We start from the raw sequence: 19,937 nt of genomic DNA, 5'->3' as shown, positions 1-19,937 counted from the left end.
GGGGGGGTGGGGGGGGTGGTGGGCGGGGAATGTCGCATCCCTATGACTTCAGACGCAGACCCGCAGACTCCTCCTCCTCCCGTGGAGGGCGGGTAGCCTGTATAGGACGCCGGAGGACTCCTCCCCTCGGTGGTCTTAACCCTTCTATTCCCGGCGCGGCCCGCACCCCCGCCACTCCCGCCTTCCCGCCAGGTCTGAGGATGGGAGGCGGTGCACTGGCGTCCTGATGGCGGAAACCTGATCCCGGGAAAGAAGGTGCGAGAGTGAGGGATGGAGACAGGGACAGACACGCAGACAGAGGGAGACTTCTCCCTAGGACCGACCAGGTGTGCGTTAGTGTCACAGGACCAGAATCCTTCTCTTTAGCCAGTTGGGGTCGGTGCTCTCTCTGAGAGAACAGTTGCTTTCCGCAGATGCCCTACCTCTTGAGTATCAGAATTCCTGTTGGACAGTCTGTGTATGGCTTATTTCTCTTTCTCTGGTTGGGGATTGCCATGTTTTAAGCCGAAAGAGACGATGTTGAAACTTCCAGTGGGCCTTGGTCGACCCCCGGGATAACTGGGCTAGAATCAGTGTTCAACAGGTTCAGAAATAGTTTGTCTGTTTCCTTGGCATCACCTCCCTCCCCACCTCATGTCCCACCTCACAAAATGAGACAAAATAATTGAAGTGTTTTCAAGGCAAATGCGTTTCCTGTATTGAACGCATCAGAGGAATTCTTCCTCGAGAGTGTGTGAGAGAATTGGGTCATGATGTGACACGACTAGGAATGGGTACATACTTTTAACAGGCTCTTTGATTCCTGTGTTGGTGTGGAATGATTTTGAAAACTTTTACCACATGAATCGACAAGCAGCAGTGTATAATAATTAGAAAAGGAAGGTGTCTTTGGTGGTCTGGTTTTCTGGAGTACAGCTGATCCTGGGCAGTAGACCTCTACTGTGGTCAGAAAGTTGGATCTATGATTAGTTAGGGGGTCTCCGTTTGTGTTTCCAATAACCATTTCCTTATATTTGACATACGTCTATTGGGTGTATTAGATATGTCTGTGTGCCTGTGGGTTAGGGTTGTTTTGCTTGTTTGTTTTGTCAGAAATAGAAAAGTGAAGCGGCTTTGCTTGCCTGAGTCTCTCAGGGCACCAGCAACAGAGAAAATGGATACAAAGAAAGGATTTCCATATTTTAAGGAAAAGAATTCCCACAACTCCCTATGAGAGGGGCTGGGTCTCCTACCTAGAACGCGTTGGCATTCAATGAAATGTTTTGTGAGTGGCTGTTTTAGGGAAGCAGTGGTTCTACTGTTTTTCCTTGACTATTGGCTACATTTAAAATTGTACTTGAGACTGTGTGAAATAGGTGAGTAAAACTGCAGATCTCAGTGACCCATTTTCTTCACCCAGCTTGTGAGTGCGATACAGACTCAATGTAAACCTCCGGGTTGGGCGGGGCCGACGTGCCCGGCAAGGAAATTTTGTTTATAAAGTGGAGAGAGGCTGGATGTGCTCAAAGGAAATCTGTACTTTGTTCAGCAGATTATTTATGTATTAAAGGAGTAAGTAGAGCCAAGGGAATGTTTAAGGTGGTGATGGTGAATTAAAATAGGTGACAGCATTCAGAGAGAGAGAGAGATTGGTATAATGAATAGTGCAGAGACCTTTGCATGTTAACAGACGTAGGTGAAAACCGGTCAGGACCACTACCTAGCAGTGTGACCTTGAGCGAGATGCTTACCCTCTCTGATCCTCAGTTCCCTCATCTGCAAATGGGGACAATACTATTATATATTATCCCACCCCCGGGCGAAGCCATTCCTCACCACCTGATCCCAGCATCCTGTGGCTCCGGCGGCCAAGGCTCTCATCACGCTTGTTTCGCCACTGTCTTCAGTCTGGCTCCCTGCCCGCCACACTGTGAGCTCCTTGAGGACCGTTTTCCTGCGTGAAATGTTCCCGTGGGCACAAAGTCTGCGAAAGCACAGGTCCTGGAGCCTGGTGCCCCGCAGGTGCTCAGAACATGTTTACCGTCTTGCGAGTGATGATGACGTGAGGTACACGCCCAGAGCAGTGTAGCTGTTGTTATGCTGTCAATTTGTTTGTTGCAAACAGTATATCCGAAATGAGGGGCTAGAGCAAATCTCTCTGCTCAGTTTTCCGTTGGTCCAGGGGCTGTTTGTGTCTTTTATCCCCACATTGTCCAGAACCCTATTGTACCAGAGTAACACCCACGTTTCCCCTTCCTGGTGCATAACTATTATAGCAGCCGTTTCTCAGCTGAAAACGCGTACTGTCAATGAGCGAACACTGAAAATCCTCGGCTCAAATTTCTGTTCCTTGGAGCGGGTGAGGAGCATCCCGTCTTCTATCCCGACTCTGTTGGGAGTGTCTGGTGTCGTCTCTTCCCCACTTTTCTTCCCCTTGATTTGGTATCTTGGATAATCTTGAGCCTCCTGAGACTGAGGTCTGTCCTAGGTTGTGGCTGCTTTGGGCACTTTGCTGAGGGCATTGATGACCAGGTGGGCCCTGGGTGAGTAGTTGTTGGATGAATACAGCCCGGACAGCCAGGCTGCTTTGTTTCGTGGGTGAGAGGTGTAGCTGTCACTCGGGCTCCCATCAGCAGGATGGACGGTGTGAACCCGCTGACCGGTGTCCTGGGGCAGGTCCCCGGGAGCTCTGTCCCTCTGCTCTGCTCGTCTTCCCCTTGCTTCTGTAGCCACTCCTGCGCCTTATCCTCCCCCCGTGCCCTCCTTTGTGCTCCCACTGCTCTCTGTGTATATGTACACTGCGCCTGAGCTTGCCCTGTCTCCTGGCTCCATGCCGTGTGGTTGTGCGTTACCTTTCCGATTAGGCCGGTTTGAGGAGTTTTCTCTTTACTCACAGCCCAAAGCAGACTTCCTGATATAGTGAGCATCGTGGGTTTCCTTTTTTCTTTTTCCTTCCTTTTTTCCTTTTCTGAGGGAACAGTATGGTGTCGTGGGTAAGGGCACTAGCTCTGATTCTAGACAACCTTCCTTTCAGCCCAGTTCTGCCACTTGCTATCATATCATCTTGAGAAATTTACTTGGCCCCCTGTGCCTTACTGTCCTCACCTGAAAATGGGTTAATTATTCTTAATAACGATACGAACTGAGGAGGGTTGTATTTGTGAGTATGGAATGAGGCAGGCGTAGAAATGTGCTGGCACGTTCCCTGTCATAACAACTACTGACGCTGCCACGGGGCAGGTTGTAGGTCAGGCCTTGCCCTGCAGGAGCTCCAGGAAGAACTTCAAGATCACATTAGACATCTGTGTCCAGCCCTAGAGGCTCTTTCTTTCTCTGCCACGCTCCTCGAGCTTTCCCCTCACACCTGGATGACCCCTCACCAGAAGCCTGGCTCTTCCTTGGGGCGTCTTCCCAACTGGAAGCCACAGACGGACATCATCTTCTGTTGTGTGCGTCCTTCAGTTCATGCCAGTTCTGTCCTCAGATGGGTTGGGGCTGCTTCCATTGCGGGAGGGTGCCCAGGGCTGGTAGCAAAGGGTGTGATGTTTTGCTGCTCCCCCGTGGCACTGGAAACTCTCTGGGACCTGTCCCCAAACTCCTCTCCCCAAAGTCATCTCCCTCCACCCCAGAATTCACAGTTTACACTCAAGCGGGGTTCCAGTGCAGCCCCTGCCAGCCCAGTCACTCTCCTTCAGCCTCAGATTCCTCATCTGTAAAATGGCAATAAGTCTGCCTGCTGGTGAGGTTTGTTGGGAGACCTGAGGGAGATAACGGATGTAAAACACCTATAGCGCCCATGACCGGACACGAGGAAGGCACTAAAAAAACAGCAGCATCCCCCATCACACTTCTTTAATCCACAGCACCTGGCGCGGGATAATATGGTGACTCAGGCAATGTCTTTGGGTTGGACTGAGAAAGATGTGACATATTGGGGGCGTATTAGTCAGGCGTCTCCAGAGAAACACAACCGATAGAGATTTATTTTAGGGAACTGGATCATGGGATTGTGGGTGCTGGCAGTTCTGATATCTATAGGGCGGGTCGGCTGGCTGGAAATCAGGTTGCAGTCTGGAGTCCGAAATCCGCAGGGCAGGCCAGCAACTTTGAGTCTCACGCAGGGTTTCTCGGCTGCAGTCTTGAGGCTAAATTGTTTCATCCTCAGGAAGCCTCAATCCCTGCCCTTAAGGTTTTCAGCTGATTGGAAGAAGCGCCCCCCCCCCCCCGCCCCATTATGGAGGGTAACCTGCTTCACTTAAAGTCTACTGATTGTCGCAGTGTCGATCACAGCCACAGATACCTTCATACAGCACCATCTAGTGGCTAACATCTGAACAACGGGGCACCAGAGCCAAGCCAAGCTGACTTTTAAATTATTCATCGTAGTGGGGAAGCAGTACATCGAGAGACATCACCTCCCAAACTGAAGCTCTGACCAATGGGCTGTCTCTCTGGCTTCACTCATCTCAACTAAAATCTGTTCCCTTTCCTCAGAAGCTACGTGAGATGACGATGGAGACTCGAGGCAGCGGTGATTTAAGCAGAGAGTTGGTGCAAGATCCTTATTCATGTGGGGCAAGTGACTGTGGAAGGAATGAAATGGGGTGAGATGATGAATTCATTGCCCCAGCCACCCCCCTGCCCCCAGGTAGCCGACTTCAACAGGGCTGGCTGGGGTTAATGCCTTGTGTAGAGGCTCACGAGTCACGTCGTGTGTGTGGTTTGAGAAGCTCGTGGGGCACGTACAGATAGCATGGCCAAATATTCATTTCACAGAGTGGATGGAGGGAGAAGAAGAGAGAAAAGAATGATCAAACGTGGGTTAGTTGTGAGTCAGTTTCTAAAGTCTCAGTATTTTTTTACAAGGGGTGTGTGTGTGTGTGTGTGTGTGTGTGAAATCTTTTCTTTATTTGAGAATTGACTTTCTACGTGAAGAAATATCATCTTGAGAGACTCCTTGTGACACGTGGAAATTGGCTGGGAGTTAACTGGGTTAAGATCATTTTCCAAATGTTTGACCCCAAATGTTTGTGTAACAGGATGGCGATGGCCCAGAAGAACTGAACTAACTGGTTGAAATACAGATCTCAGTGACTGAAATGTGAAGAGACTCTTTCTGGGAGGTGTGATCATCTTAGCCTGTGTACACAGGCAAGTCATAGGATTCTAACCATGTCTCAGTAGTGTCCTTTTATTTCTTGCCCTTGAATGTGCTGGGAGCCGCTGTTTGGTTACTAAAGTTCGTAAGTAACAGTCCTCTGAGAAAACTAGCTCTCTAGAAAAGAGCAGTGCCTGAGCAGCTGATCTAAAGTTCTAATATAGCATTTGATGTAATTTTTGTTAGCTTCACCCAAGATATATTTATTCAAAGAATATAGAGAGATGCACCTACTTCAAAATCTACCACTGGATATTTCAAATTAGCATATAGTAAGATCAGCCTGGTTTTCTTTTTGTTGTTGTTGTTGTTTCTTATAAATGTATTTATTTTATTTATTTAATTTTGGCTGCGTTGGGTCTTTGTCGCTACGCACGAGCTCTCTCTAGTTGCAGCGAGCGGGGGCTACTCTTTGTTGCGGTGCGCGGGCTTCTCATTGCGGTGGCTTCTCTTGTTGCGGAGCACGGGCTCTAGGCGCGCGAGGCTTCAGTAGTTGTGGCACGCGGGCTCAGCAGTTGTGTCTCACTGGCTCTAGAGCGCAGGCTCAGTAGTTGTGGCGCACGGGCTTAGCTGCTCCGCGGCATGTGGGATCTTCCCGGACCGGGGCTCGAGCCTGTGTCCCCTGCATTGGCAGGCGGATTCTTAACCACTGTGCCACCAGGGAAGCCCCCAGCCTGGTTTTCTTTTGGTGTACAGTTCTATGAGCTCTAACACATGGAGAGATTCAGGTGACCACCACCGTGACCAGGGCACAGGCCCAGTCCATCACCCCCGAAAACGCCCAGGTGCTGCCCCTTTGTTGTTTCCCCTTCCTTTGGGATGTTTCCCAATCCCTGACAGAAAGGATCTGTCCTCCTTCACTGTAGTTTGTCCTTGGCAGGGTGTCCTGTAAAGGGAGTGACGCAGCCTGTAGCCTTCTGAGATGGGCTTCTCGCATGTAGCACAGTGCACCATCTTGCATGAAGCTGACAGGCACCTATCGACAGTCTGTGCTTTTTCAGTGCAGAGCAGGTGGCCATTGCATGGGATACCATTTGTTTATCCATTCATCCACACAAGGACATTTGCACTGTCTCCATTTTGGGGAAGTTGTGAATAGAACAGCTCTAAGCATGCATGTTCAGGCTTTTCATTTCTCTAGGGTAGATACCCAGGAGTGGGATTGCTGGGTCATAAGTAAATGTATGTCTAAGTTTCTAAGGAACTACCAAACTGTTTTTCAAAGTGACTGTGCTGTTTTGCATTCCCACCTGCTAAAAGTGTGAGAGTTCCACCCTCACCAGCGCCGGGTGTTGCCAGGACTTTTGATTTTAGCCTTTCCAATACGAGATTCGGTATCTCATCTTGGTATTAATTTGAAGTTCCCTAAAGGTTTATGATGTTCAACACTGTATTACGCGCTTATGTTGAGTCCCTATCCCACTTCCTAATTGGGTTGTTTGTTTTCTTACTGTTGACTTTTAAAAATTCCTTACATATCCTGAATATAAGCCCTTTGTCAGATCTGTGATTCGCAAACATTTTTCTCCTAATAAATAGCTTCCCTTTTCATTCAGGAGGCATGAGCGATGAAATCTACTTTTTCTCCCCACACCCGGAGTCCAATGTTGTATACCACGCGAGTGCCCATGAGATTCTTCTGAACTGAAAATGAATTCTGCTCTCTGTCAGTCTGTGCTTTTAGCTAGTCCTCTGAGCTGTATTTCTGCAGAAATCTACGAGTCTTCTGCAGACAGAGGCGCTGGAGAGCAGGTAAGTTGATTGGATTCTGAACTCGTGATCTCATCAGAGAGCTTGGGAGCTCAACCATCCTGCCAGGCTTGTCTCCCAGCTCCAAGGGAGAAGGTAAGTCAAGCAGGGCTTTTCTTCTTGAAACTCAAAGGCCTGAATTCAGACAGTCACTGGGGGTGTGTTTAGCACGGGTAAAATGGCATTTCACGTTTGTTGATCCTTTCCCAGGTATCAGACAATATTCAGTGTATTTCTATCACCTTATTTAATCTCTCGCAGACCCATCATTTTGCAAGATATCAATCCTAATTGATGATGGGACTTCCCTGGTGGCACAGTGGTTAAGAATCCGCCTGCCAATGCAGGGGACACGGGTTCGAGCCCCGGTCCGGGAAGATCCCACATGCCGTGGAGCAGCTAAGCCCGTGCGCCACAACTACTGAGCCTGCGCTCAAGAGCCCGTGAGCCACAACTGCTGAGCCCGCGCGCCACAACTACTGAAGCCCGCATGCCTAGAGCCCGGGCTCCGCAACAAGAGAAGCCACCGCAATGAGAAGCGCGCAACGAAGAGTAGCCCCCGCTCGCTGCAACTAGAGAAAGCCCGTGCGCAGCAACGAAGACCCAGCGCAGCCAAAAATAAATAAATAAAATAAACAAATTAAAAAAAAATCCTAGTTGATGAGGTGGGAAAGCAGACTACAGAGAATTTAGGGGAGCTGCTCAGGGTCACACAGGCCGTCAGAGGAGGAGTGACCCACAAACCTAGGCATACTCGATTCAGAGCCCACACTCTTTATTTTTTTAATTAAAATCGACATACCATATTGTATTAGTTTCAGGCGCACAACAAAGTGATTCCACATTTTTAAACATTAGGAAATGAATACCACGATAAGCTTGGTTACCATCTGTCACCATACAGACTTATTACAATATTATTGACTATATTCCGTATATGTACATTCCATCCCCGTGACTTATTTATTTTATAACTGGAAGTGTGTATCTCCTAATCCCTTCACCTCTTTTACACAACTCCCCACCCGCTCCCTCTCTGGCAACCACCAGTTTGTTCTCGGTGTCTCTAACTCTGTTTCTGTTTTGTTCCCTGTGCTCACTTGTTTTGTTTTTGAGGTTCCACATACAAATAAAACCGTGTGGTATTTGTCTTTCCCTGTCTGCCTTATTTCAGTTAGCATAATACCCTCTAGGTCCATCCATGTTGTCGAAAATGGCAAGATTTCATTCTTTTTTATTGCTGAGTAATATTCCATTGTGTATATGTATACCACTTCTTCTTTATTGATCCATCTATCGATGGGCACTTCCATATCTTGGCTAGGGTAAATAATGCTGCAGTGAACAGAGGGGTACATACAGCTTCTGTGATTAGTGTTTTTTGTTTTCTTCAGATAAATACCAAAAAGTGGAATTGCTGGATCATATGGTAGTTCTAGTTTTGGGGTTTTTTTTTTTAATTTGTTTTATTTATTTATTTTTGGCTGCGTTTTGTCTTCGTTGCTGTGCGGGGGCTTTCTCTAGTTGTGGCGAGCGGGGGCTACTCTTCATTGCAGTGCGCGGGCTTCTCATTGCAGTGGCTTCTCTTGTTGCGGAGCATGGGCTCTAGGCTCACGGGCTTCAGTAGTTGTGGCACGCGGGCTTAGTAGTTGTGGCTCGCAGGCTCTAAGAGCGCAGGCTCAGTAGTTGTGGCGCACGGGCTCAGTTGCTCCGCAGCATGTGGGATCTTCCCGGACCAGGGTTCGAACCCGTGTCCCCTGCTTTGGCAGGCGGATTCTTAACCACTGCGCCACCAGGGAAGCCCCTAGTTTTAGGTTTTTGAGGAAACCCTCACTGTTTCCATAGTGGCTGCACCTAATTACATTCCCACCAACAGTGCATGAGGGTTTCCTTTTCTCCACATCCTCGCCCGCATTTCTTACTTGTTGTTGTCTTTTTGATAATAGTCACTTGACAGGTATGAGGAAGCACCTCACTGTGGTCTTGATTTTGTAATCCCTGATGATTAGTGATGTTGAGCATCTTTTCATATGCCTGTTGGCCATCTGCATTATCTTCTTTGGAAAAATGTCTATTCAGTGTTTTGCCCCACTTTTTAATCGGGCTCTTGGTTTGTTTTTTGTTTTGTTTTGTTTTGATAATGAGTTCTATGAGTCCTTTAGATGTTTTGGATATCTACCTCTTTTCGGATATATCACTTGCTAATATCTTCTCCCATTCAGCAGGTTGCCTTTTTGTTTTGTTGACGGTTTCCCTTGCTGTGTAAAAGCTTTTTAGTTTGATGTACTCCCATTTGTCCATTTTTGCTTTTGTTGCCCTTGCCTGAGGAGACATATCCAAAAAATTACTGCCAAGACCAGTGTCAAAGAGCATACTTGGCTACGTTTTCTTCTAGGAGTTTTATGGTTTTAGGTCTTACAATTTAGGCTTTAATCCGTTTTTTGTTTATTTTTGTATGTTGTGTAAGAAAGTGGCCCAGTTTTCCCAGAACCATTTATTGAAGAGGCAGCCTTTTCCCTAATGTATATTCTTGGCTCCTTTGTCGTAGGGGTTTATTTCTGTCAGAGCCCACACTCTTAAGCATTCCCAACCGTACCCTCCGTAAAGGCTGGGGAGAAGTGGGAAGAGCTGGTGACTTCAGTGTCCGTTCACAGCTGGTGGCACCAAGTCTGGGTAAGATACATCATTGATCCTGCCCACAATGCACTGGGGCGGGGATAACCATCCCCACCTGGCACGAGTTCACCAGGGTGGTGATGTCACGGGCTCACTCCAGCAGCCAACCCAGGTCAATCCTGCCAACCACAATCAACCATTTAGCCAATCATGAAGGTTTTCACTGTATCCGTTACATCCCCCCACTCCACGCCAGGCTGGCTGTTGAGACGGGGAGGTGAGGAGGAATTGCAGAGCCAGTCCCTGCCCTCGGGAGTTGAGTCATTAATCAGAGAGAGATCTGACACCCATAGATGTGGTGGCAAGTGCATCATTGATCCTCTGTGAGGCTGGGTTGCTAGGAGACGAGAGGAGTGACAAGGATCAGGGTGGGATGAAGTGGACATGGCGGCGGGGGTGGGAGGAGCGGAGCAGGGTATGCTGGGTACTTGCCGAGGCCAGTCCCAACTGCAGAATTACCCACAGCCTGCATGAGGGCGCCTGGAGGATGGATGGGCGGGTGTAAATGAGGGAATCAGCAGCGCCACCCCATCCCCACCTCAAAGTGTCTGTATCCCCAACCTGTGTATTGGGTGTACGTGGTCTGGGGTTCCCATCTGAGACAGCATACTCTCCCAAGTTACAGAGTAGGAGCCAGAATCCCGTGATGTCCAGAGATGTCCAGCATGTCAAATTCTAGGCCAGAGACCGAGCCACAGGCACCAAGAGGCCAGAAAATATTGGATGGCAGTTGGCTTAAAACGCAATGGCCGGTGCTTTGCGATGACCTAGAGGGGTGGGATAGGGAGGGTGGGAGGGAGGCTCAAGAGGGAGGGGATATGGGGACATATGTATGCATATGGCTGATTCACTTTGGTGTACAACAGAAACTAACACAGTATTGTGAAGCAATTATACTCCAATAAAGGTCTATTTAAAAAAGGAAAAAACAAACCGCAATGGCCAAATAACAGATTGGAATGTATGTACCTATAGCAAGTAAAGATATCGCATCATTAATTTAAAAACCTTCCCACAAAGGGAAGCCCTGGGCCTCCTGGTTTCATTGGTGAATTCTATCAAATGTTTAAAGAAGAAATAATATCCATCCTTCACAGACTCTTCCTGAATAGACAGGAGGGAGGAGGGAGCATTTCCTAACTCATCCTGTGAGAACAGTATTACCCCACTACCAAAGCCAGACTTGACATCACAAGAAAGCTATAGACCAACATCTATCATGAATAGTGATACATACATCCTCAACAAAATATTAGCAAACCAAATCCAGCAATATTTGCAAAGGGCTATGCAGGATTTATCCCAGGATTGCAATATTGGTTTAACATTCAACTTCAGTTAAGGCAAGCACCATGTTAATATAATGAAGGACAGAAACCACCTGTCATCTTGGTAGACAAAGAAAAAGCATTTGACACAATTCAAGACCCATTCATGATAAAAACGGTCAACCAACTCGGGATACAAGGGATCGTCCTCATTGTGCTGAAGGACATCCCCGAGAAACATCCAGCTCTCGTCCTGTCATATTTAGTAGTGTTAGAATGAATGCTTTCCTCTTGAGATCCAGACCAAGGCAAGGATGTCTGCTTCAGCCACTTCTCTCCCACACTGACTGAAGGTTCTAGCCCGTGCATCGTGCAAAACATGAACTTCTGCTTTCTGCTACAGCATGGGTGAGCCTCCAAAGCATTATGCTAAGTGAAAGAACTCAGACACAAAAGGCCCCTTCCTGCAGGAGTCAGTTTATATGAAATGCTCAGAAAGGGCAAATCTACAGAGATAGAAATTAGATTAGAGGATGCCTGGGCCTGGAGGTACTATTGGGGGTTGACTGCTGATGGGTACACGTAATCTCTTTGTGGTTCTGGCAATGTGCCACAACTGGATTATGGTGATGGTTGCACAACCGCGTAAATTCGCTAAAAGTCACTGCATTGGGTGCATTAAATGGGTGTGATTTGTCGTATGTATATTATACCTCAATAAAGCAGTTTAGGAAATGTAATGCAGATGTCCAAGTAAGTCATGCGGGAAAAGATATGCCACTGCTTTTGTCACAATGAGGAATCCCCCCCTTCCGTGTTCTGGGTCCGGCCTCCTCCATATGTGCTAGATGCTCCCTCCAGAAACAGCCACTGTGCACATCAGGACAGAATTGCTAGTGAGCACACATGTCTAGCGTGCCTCTGTGTGTTCATGCACAGGCACCCTTTGTGTGACCACAAGTCAATGGCTCTGGGCAGGCTCCCATAATCCATCCTGCGTCTGAAATTCTACTTAGCTGTTTTTCCATTCTTCTCGAATCCCATGGACCCAGCTTGCGTTTCTCTGGTAACGGATCTCAGCCCTTAGCTCCAACTTCTGGTCACAGGAATACCTGTAGCCTGGGCATGAGGCCCCCTGCCTGAGCTCAGCAACCCAGGGGGGATGCTCAGCAGAGTGGTAACCAAGACAACGGAACCCCATCCAGCCTCCTTCTGCCCCCAGGACTGAGGTCCGTTCCCTCCCCTCCACCTGCCTGAGTGTCTGATAAGGAAGGGGACTTGGGGGCATGACACACAACCGAGTCATTGAAATTGTTCTAAATATGGCTGTGAAATAAGTATGTCAAAAATAGCTCTCAGGGGACGTCCGTGGTGGCCCGGTGGTTAAGAATCCGCCTTCCAATGCAGGGGACGTGGGTTTGATCCCTGGTCGTGGAACTAAGATCCCACATGCCGCGGGACAACTAAGCCGGCGCGCCACAACAAAGAGCCCGCACGCCGCAACAAAAGATCCCGTGTGCGGCAACGAAGATCCCACGTGCCGCAACTAAGACCCGACGCGGCCAAATAAATAAACAAATAAATAAATAAACAAACATTAAAAATAATAGATCTCATAAGACACATTATAAAAATTTTTAAAAATTTCATTAGTAACAAACATGGCTCTGAAGCTCAAGATTCTATTTAAAACCAGGACAGGTGAAGCATCATGCAATTATGCTTCTCAACCTAAGTTGTGCATCAGATCTCCCCTGGAGAGGCTTTAAAAGCAGGACATCCCCAGAGAGTCTTAAGTAGTAGGTCTGGAACGTGGCCCCAGCATGAGCATTATCTGAAAACTTCTCTTATGAAAGCCGAGATTGCAGCTGTGGGAACAGAACCATCCTTACAGGAGGAAATCATTTTAGATTTGAAATTTGAGACTCCTCTCTACAAGGAAAGCAGGTTTTCACCATGACCCGCTATGCTTCGCAGATATCTTAGGCTGAGGAAAGGGACAACACGCCCAACGCTTGTTTTAAAACTGACCTTGTACTTGCTCTGCTCCATGTTCCTGAATCCAAAATTTTACAGTTAAAATCCTGCTTTTGCTAATGAAACTTAGTACTCTTTAGTTCTTGTCAGGATCCCTTGTGCTTAGTTACTTGAAAAGATTTCTGAAACATTGTGGCGCTAACTTCATGCGACAGATCAGAATAGTTCTTTGAAAATTAAAGATGGCTGAGAATTGTAGCCGTTGATGCAGAAGGATCAGCTGTCGGCTTATCTGCTGAGTGTGCTGAGTTGCATTTTTAAACTTTTTAGTATAATTTATGTTATCAAATTAACTCCCGTGCTCAGATAAAGACCAAATAGGACCAGGATGTTTATTGTGAAAAGCACAACTGAGCAATCCCTTGTTCCATGCACACCCATGAACACCCACCTGCACAAACGTTCTCTTTCAGGGATCTCTTCTGGATATTTATCTGCACATTCCCAAATGATGGGCTTACACTGCTATGTCCTGACTCATCGTCTTGCTAAAGACAAGGCTTTCAATCTATTAGGCGTGTTACAGTGCCCAGGTTCTCCTCGGAGATCCAAAACAGGGCGTAGGCCTGTGCTCAGGACCCGCTCAGAGTGTGTCTGCCAAGAACGAGGCCTCACAGAGGAAACAATCCACATCTGTGGCAACATGAAGGTCACGGGTTAGCCTTTTCCAAAGCAGGTCCAGGGGAGTCATGGCGCGGTGGAGATCACACCCAGCAGCGTCCCCGGGATTTTGGTTTAAGGAATTGGGTAGATGGCAGTGCCCATCCATGAGATGGGGAACATTGGTTTGGGGCCAGCAGCAGATTTGCAGGGCTTGTGGGAGGTCTGAGTGCAGATGTCCCGTAGGTCTCGGCCTGTGGGGACTCTGGGGCCCAGCTGAGATTCCTTAGGTAGACTTGGCGATGGGCAAAGCCATCAGCATACAGGGGGATACAGATGAAAACAAGTCAGATGGGTAAAAGCTCTGGAGGGGGGGGGGGTGATGTGGTCACCCAAAGATCATGTATAGAATGGAGGAGCATGGGGCAGAGGTTGGAAACCAGAGGAAAAGAAAACCAAGATTTAGGAGGGGATCAAAGTAAATGGACAGACAATGAGACTCAGAAGTAATGGACTGAGAGGTAGGAGGAAAGCCAGGATGAGCTGCTGTCACAGACTCTGACACAGGAAAGCGTTTTTAAAAACGGAATGTCTCTGTGGCCAATACAGCACCGGGTACTACGGTTTGGGACATGGAGCTCTTGGGAGATGTTAGCAAGGGGATGTCGCGTGGATGGGGCACATGGAGGAGGAATCATCGAGAGGTAACCAGATAAGGATGCTCCTGGAGCCTACACTTTCAAGAAGCTTGGCTTGAAAGGAATCAAAGACGCAGGGTAGTAGAAGCAGAGGGCTGTGTGCTTGCAAGGTATGTAATTTTCTGTTCCCCAAACCAAGAAGACCAGGATGCAGGTTCCAAAAATTCCTAAGAATCATCAGGACTGTTGAATAGATGACAGAGTCGAGAACTGGGATGATCCTCACCGGTGATTCTTCAAGTCGAGGAGTGGGGAGTGGTGGTCTCAAAGCAGCAGTGGAGTTGCAGGAAGACTTCCATCCTCCCCCTCCAGGCCCCACTCTTGCCTCTGCGACCCATGGTCACAAGAGGAGCTGGTGGGGAGGGGTTGCTGAGATCACAGACTCATTCATGCTCCTCAGACTCCACGGGCGCTTTGGTGTATTTATTCTCCCTGGCTGATCTGATCTTCGTCACGAATGTCCACCCTCCAAACTGGTTAGTAAGGGGGTGGGAGGGGAAACCCACTGACTGAATTTACTTCTAATCTGGAAAGTGTGGTTGGATGCAATGAAGTGAATGGTCCCCATATACAAACGCTCAGTCTGTTTTGGTGAAAATGCTCAGTCTCACATTTCCACCCCACCTCTCTTCTTTCCAAGATGGGGAAAGGGTATGTTTGTCGTACATCTGGCAGTAATGTGGGAAGGGTATCTACGACAGGACACACCTGTGTTGCTCACAGTGGCCTGGGTGGTCCCTGAGGGAAGGACGGCTCTCCTCTCCCGGGTCCAGCTGGCGATGCTGACCTGCACCGCCCATGGGTGGGGCTGGTGAAACTTGCATTTTTGTCTCTCTCTTCTTGGTGGGGAGCCGGTGCTCCCTGGCTGACTCAGCCTCAGCTCACTCTGCTGGCATCTGCAGACCCCTCTGAATCTGGGTCTCATCCTCCATCCCACCCGTGGGCAGGGCTGTCCCCTCCACAGCCTCAGCTGCAAGGTCACCTAGCCCATTGCCTGCTTAGGCTTCCTCTGGATTCACTCACTTTCTACCTTCTTCCCTCAGGGGATGCAGGTCCCTCCCTTGGATCTCACCTGCACCACAGCAGGAACCAAGATCAGCTCCAGAAAATTAAACTCCTAAACTCCAGCTACCCCTGTGCCCAAAGACACTGTTGGGTCATTGTACAGAGTGTGCCCCTGTGAGTTCCAAGTGTGAATGGGGTGAAATCCTCCTGTCCTTGGTGCTCCTCTTCATTTCTTGACACACCTCCCTTGTCTGAGCTGTCTTACCTCTGCCTGCCACTGCCTCTGTGGGCTGTTCCCCCCTGTGACTGGGACACTCTTTTCTTTGGCTTGTCTTTCATTTGACCCAAGACTTCCCATACAATATACAGGTCAAAAGAGGCATACTGTAGAATGTGTACCTTGTCGAGTACAATTAGGAGAATATGTTGTCACATAAGCCCTCCCCCCGCCCCGGCAAATATAAAAAGAGTGATAAAGAAGACAAGGGTCAAATATGCCAAAGGTGCCTGAGATGTTGTCTAGGATGAGCACTGAAGAGTGTCTGTGGGATCAGGAAGTATGGATATTAACGGTGGCCTTGACAAGGCCAATTACAGTGGAGTGGTTGGGACAAAAGCTCCATTGAAGGGGGTGAGGAGAGAATATCTCAGCAGAATTTGAAGCAGTTTTGCTTTGAAGGGCAACCAGTAATGTGCCAGTAGCTGCAGAATGGGGTGGTGGCAGAGGGCGGGTTTCCCCCTTTGCTGTGGAATGCCCCGATGTAGAGGGAGCAGGTGCTGATTCAGGAGAGAGGGGTGGTAATTGCAGGCGCAAAGTCCCTGAGAAGGTGCAAGGCATGGGATCCTGGGCAGAGGTGAGGGGCTGTGTGCAGTCAAGGAGCACGTGTGCCGAGGGGCAGCAGAGTGACAGGGCAGAAACAGGCAGTTTGGGAAGTTTGAGAAATCCCACGGGATTGCTTCAGTCTTCTCCACGAATTATTGGGGGTGGGGGCGGGGGGGAGACTGGTGGTCATTAGCATGGAGGAGGGTTGCCAGTGTGTAATGTAGTATTGTAGGTGAGAGTGAAAATGAAAAGCAATTCTCCCCTGGTCATGGATTTAAGATAAAACAATTCCGTAAAGTTTCAAAGTTTCGTCCTCAATGCTGAGGTGCTCAGATACAGGCAGGGGGTGAGTGGGGAGGAGGGTGCAAGGAGCACAGGAGGTGTGTTTGTGGGGGACAGTTTCCAGCCCTGGGTCAGCGGAGTAAGGAGGGGCCTGGCGGATGGTGTGGAAGGATGTGTGGTCGGTGAGCTGGCGGTTTCCAGGAGGTTGGGGCTATCAATGCAGGAGCACTAGAGCGAGGGAGCTGGAGGACAGGACGTCGTGTTGGGGGTGATGAGAGGGAGGAATGCTATACACCATGAGGGCCGCGGTCTTCCTGATACCCAGGGCGTGACCGTGGGCAGGGGGATGCTCGGGTGGGGAGGAGAAGAACATCGCTGAGGTCGGAGAGGCTCCGGGGTGACCGGCTGAGCCTCGCGGGCACTGAGGTCGCCGGGACGGATCAGAAGAGTGAGGGCTGACAGGAGCACAGTTCAGTGTGCCACGGGACGAGGAGCGTTCACAGGCCGGGGGTGGGCGGGAGGAGAATGACCAGGGGATTGGTACCGGTCCCGCACGTGGGGGGCTGGGGCAATGGGCGACAGGACCCGGACAAAGCCCGAGAGAAAGCGTCTAGCGGACCGGGACAGGGAGACTGGCACGAAACTCACTGAACTCCCGCGCGCAGGCCCAGAACCCACCAATCGGATCACAGCCCCGCCCTCCGGGCGCCGGATCTTCCCGGGCGCCCCGACTTCCTGCCGCTGTTGCTATGGTTGCGGGGGCGGGACTAGGGGGAGGCTGCACTACCAAGGATGGTTCCGCAGGCAATCGGAACGGTTCCCTTCCTTTCTGTGGTCCTTACTGGAGTCAGCCTTAGTTTCCGCATCCACGTTCTCTAGCGGTCGGCGCGGAAAACCAGCAGAAAGGATGCATTTTCTTCCGTGCTTGTGGCGTTCGGTTTCTCTGGTCTGCAGGTGGCAGTGTTGCTCCGTGCACGCGCTCGGCCCGTTTCTCCCCCGCCCTTCGCGCTTGAAAAAACTCCGCGGAGCCTTTTACCGCAAGAAGTGGCGGATTTTTTCTCCTCGCCTGCTGGTTCAAACTTGAAGAAGTGGCGGATTTTTTCTCCTCGCAAGAAGTGGCGGATTTTTTCTCCTCGCCTGCTGGTTCAAACTTGAAGTATGCACTTTCACGGGGGCCCCTAGACAAAATTCTCTGCCCCGAGCCCAAACATTTTTGCCTTTCAAGTTGGTTTTCTACTAAGAGGCTGCCTAGTTTCCTAGGCAACTTGTATTTGTGTTTCTCTGAATGGTACTGTCTTTGGCTTTCCCCAATTGTTTCATGGACCTCATAACTATATTCTTAAGTTTCGCCAGTCACTTGACTTCCCTGTAAAAAATTTTGAGGACAGATTAAATATAGTAAAGAAATATATCTAAGCCACAGCCCCATCACCCACTGATGACCATGAATACTACTTTGTGATAAATTTCCTTAGAGATTTTTAATCTATAACGGTGCAGTTTAAACACAATGAGATTCATATATTGCATTGTGACTTCACCATCTTTTGTTAATCTCAGATATAGCATGAGTTACCTGTTCAAAAAAATCATTTGAAGAGACTTGAAAAAAATTTTTTTCATTTCTCTTCCTAAAAGTATACATAGTCTGAAAGAGTGGGGGGAAATTATATTTAATGACTGAGATGGAAAGAAGGAATAACCACTGACCCCCTACCTCAAAGGGAAATATAATGTAACCGTCCTAAGGACAGGTGCTATATTTTTTGCTTTGTTTTTGCTCACCATTGTATTTGCAGCATTAACAAAACAATGCCTGGCAGTGTGTTCTTTTTTTTTTTTTTTTCCCAGTGTGTTCTTAATATATATTTGTTGAATTAATGAACAAGTAGCTGATTTCTTCCAGGTGCTTTTCTTTGTAAATATGTTATCATGTCATAATACTGGTGTAGTGTATGAACCATTTTCTATGTGACTTTTCCCCCCTTTCATTTAGCATTTTATTGTGAGTAAATACACTTCTTAAAAAGTTTTGCAGGCTGTTTTACCATCTTTTCCAGTGAGTATTTTATTTCATTCTTGTATTGGGGGCAGGAAGGCATCCTGCAAACCAGTGTGCAATCTACAGTCTGACAGAACTGGGACCTGAATGTAAGGACCCTCATTGAGAAACCCCGAGACCCTTGTCAGCTGACTCTTTCTCTGTGTGCCACAGTTTTCACAGGCATAAAATGAGGGCAGTAATAGCATCTGCCTCATGGGTGGTGTACAGCATCAATTACCCAACAGGTTCTTAGCTTGGCACTTGTAGCTATCCTGTTATTATTGTTGGTGCTATCGTCAGTATTTGCTATAATGTGTAGTAGGTAAAGATTTTCTAGCCACAAGACTCAGTGTGATAAATATGTTCTCTTTAAACTTACTTACAGCAGATATCTGTTCTTCAAATACCCATTTCTGCTTTTTGATAGAGAACTCACACTAGTAATTTGTAGGGAAATTCAGTCAAGAAAATATATACAAGGAAAACACATTGGTACCTTCTTCAAAGATTATCCCTCCAGAAAAATGAAAATAATATTTTTGTACATACATATTTTTACCATCTCTGACTGTTTATAATAGATTTCCAGGAGTAGATTGAAAGACATGAACAATTTTTTAAAATTTTATTTTATTATCTTATGTATTTATTTTTGGCTGCGTTGAGTCTTCGTTGCTGCGTGTGGGCTTTCTCTAGTTTAGGCGAGCGTGGCCTACTATTCCTTGCAGTGTGCAGGCTTCTCATTGTGGTGGCTTCTCTTGTTGTGGAGCACGGCCTCTAGGCGCTTGGGTTTCATGTGGCACGGCATGAACACTTTTAACACTCTTGGTGCACATTGCCAAAACATAATACCCATTTGTTTTCCCATCGACATTCTATGAGAATTTTTGGTTTTCATATCCTCACCAGAATTTATTAATGTTTTAAAAATAATTAGCTTATTTACTTTAATAGTTGTATGTGTAGAAATTAACCCCCCATTCTGTCATACATATTGCAAATACTTTTTCTGTTTTTTGCCTTTTAATTATATTTGAGGTTTTCAGATGCACAGATTTTATTTTTATGTAGTCTTATCTATATATTCAAAGTTCAGACTAGGGAACAAACCCATGAGACAAAAGAAAATTCCTTGGCTGACCAGTATGCCAAACAGTTTGCTCTCATCCAGGTATCAAATATTAAAGGTGGTCTGATTACTCGGGATCATTTCTATGAAACCTTGAGAGAACCACAGTCACAAGCAGGAGATTCTGTAAAAAATATGTTGGGAGTACAGTGATGTCTCAAAAAAATTAAACATTGAATTACCATATGATCCAGCAATTCCACTTCTGGGTATATATCCAAAAGAATTGAAAGCAGGGATTCAAACAGGTATTTGTACCCCCACGTTCATAGCAGCACTATTCACAATAGCTAAAATGTGGAAGCAACCAAAGTGTCCATTGACGGATGAATGGATAAACAAAATGTGGCATATTCACACTATGGAATATTATTCAGCCCTACACAGGAAGGAAATTCTAACACATGCTACAACATGGATGAACGCTGAAGACATATGCTAAGTGAAATAAAGCAGTCACAAAAGGACAAATACTGTATGATTCCACTT

The 19,937-nt window shown here is 47.6% G+C and overlaps 1 long non-coding RNA gene across 1 annotated transcript; it reads left to right on the top strand.

Moving 5' to 3' along the window:
- Nucleotides 1-53: 53 nt before the first annotated feature.
- Nucleotides 54-10,324, top strand: LOC130706521 (uncharacterized). The gene is made up of 4 exons (XR_009006750.1): nucleotides 54-255; nucleotides 6,694-6,889; nucleotides 9,435-9,559; nucleotides 10,182-10,324. It is a non-coding gene; the product is annotated as an uncharacterized LOC130706521 (long non-coding RNA).
- The last annotated feature ends 9,613 nt before the right edge of the window (nucleotides 10,325-19,937 follow it).

The sequence above is a fragment of the Balaenoptera acutorostrata genome, chromosome X (assembly GCF_949987535.1).
Source record: "Balaenoptera acutorostrata chromosome X, mBalAcu1.1, whole genome shotgun sequence".
Classification (NCBI taxonomy): Eukaryota; Metazoa; Chordata; class Mammalia; order Artiodactyla; family Balaenopteridae; genus Balaenoptera; species Balaenoptera acutorostrata.
Note: the sequence above shows the minus strand (reverse complement) of the source record. Positions and strands in the feature narration are given on the sequence as shown.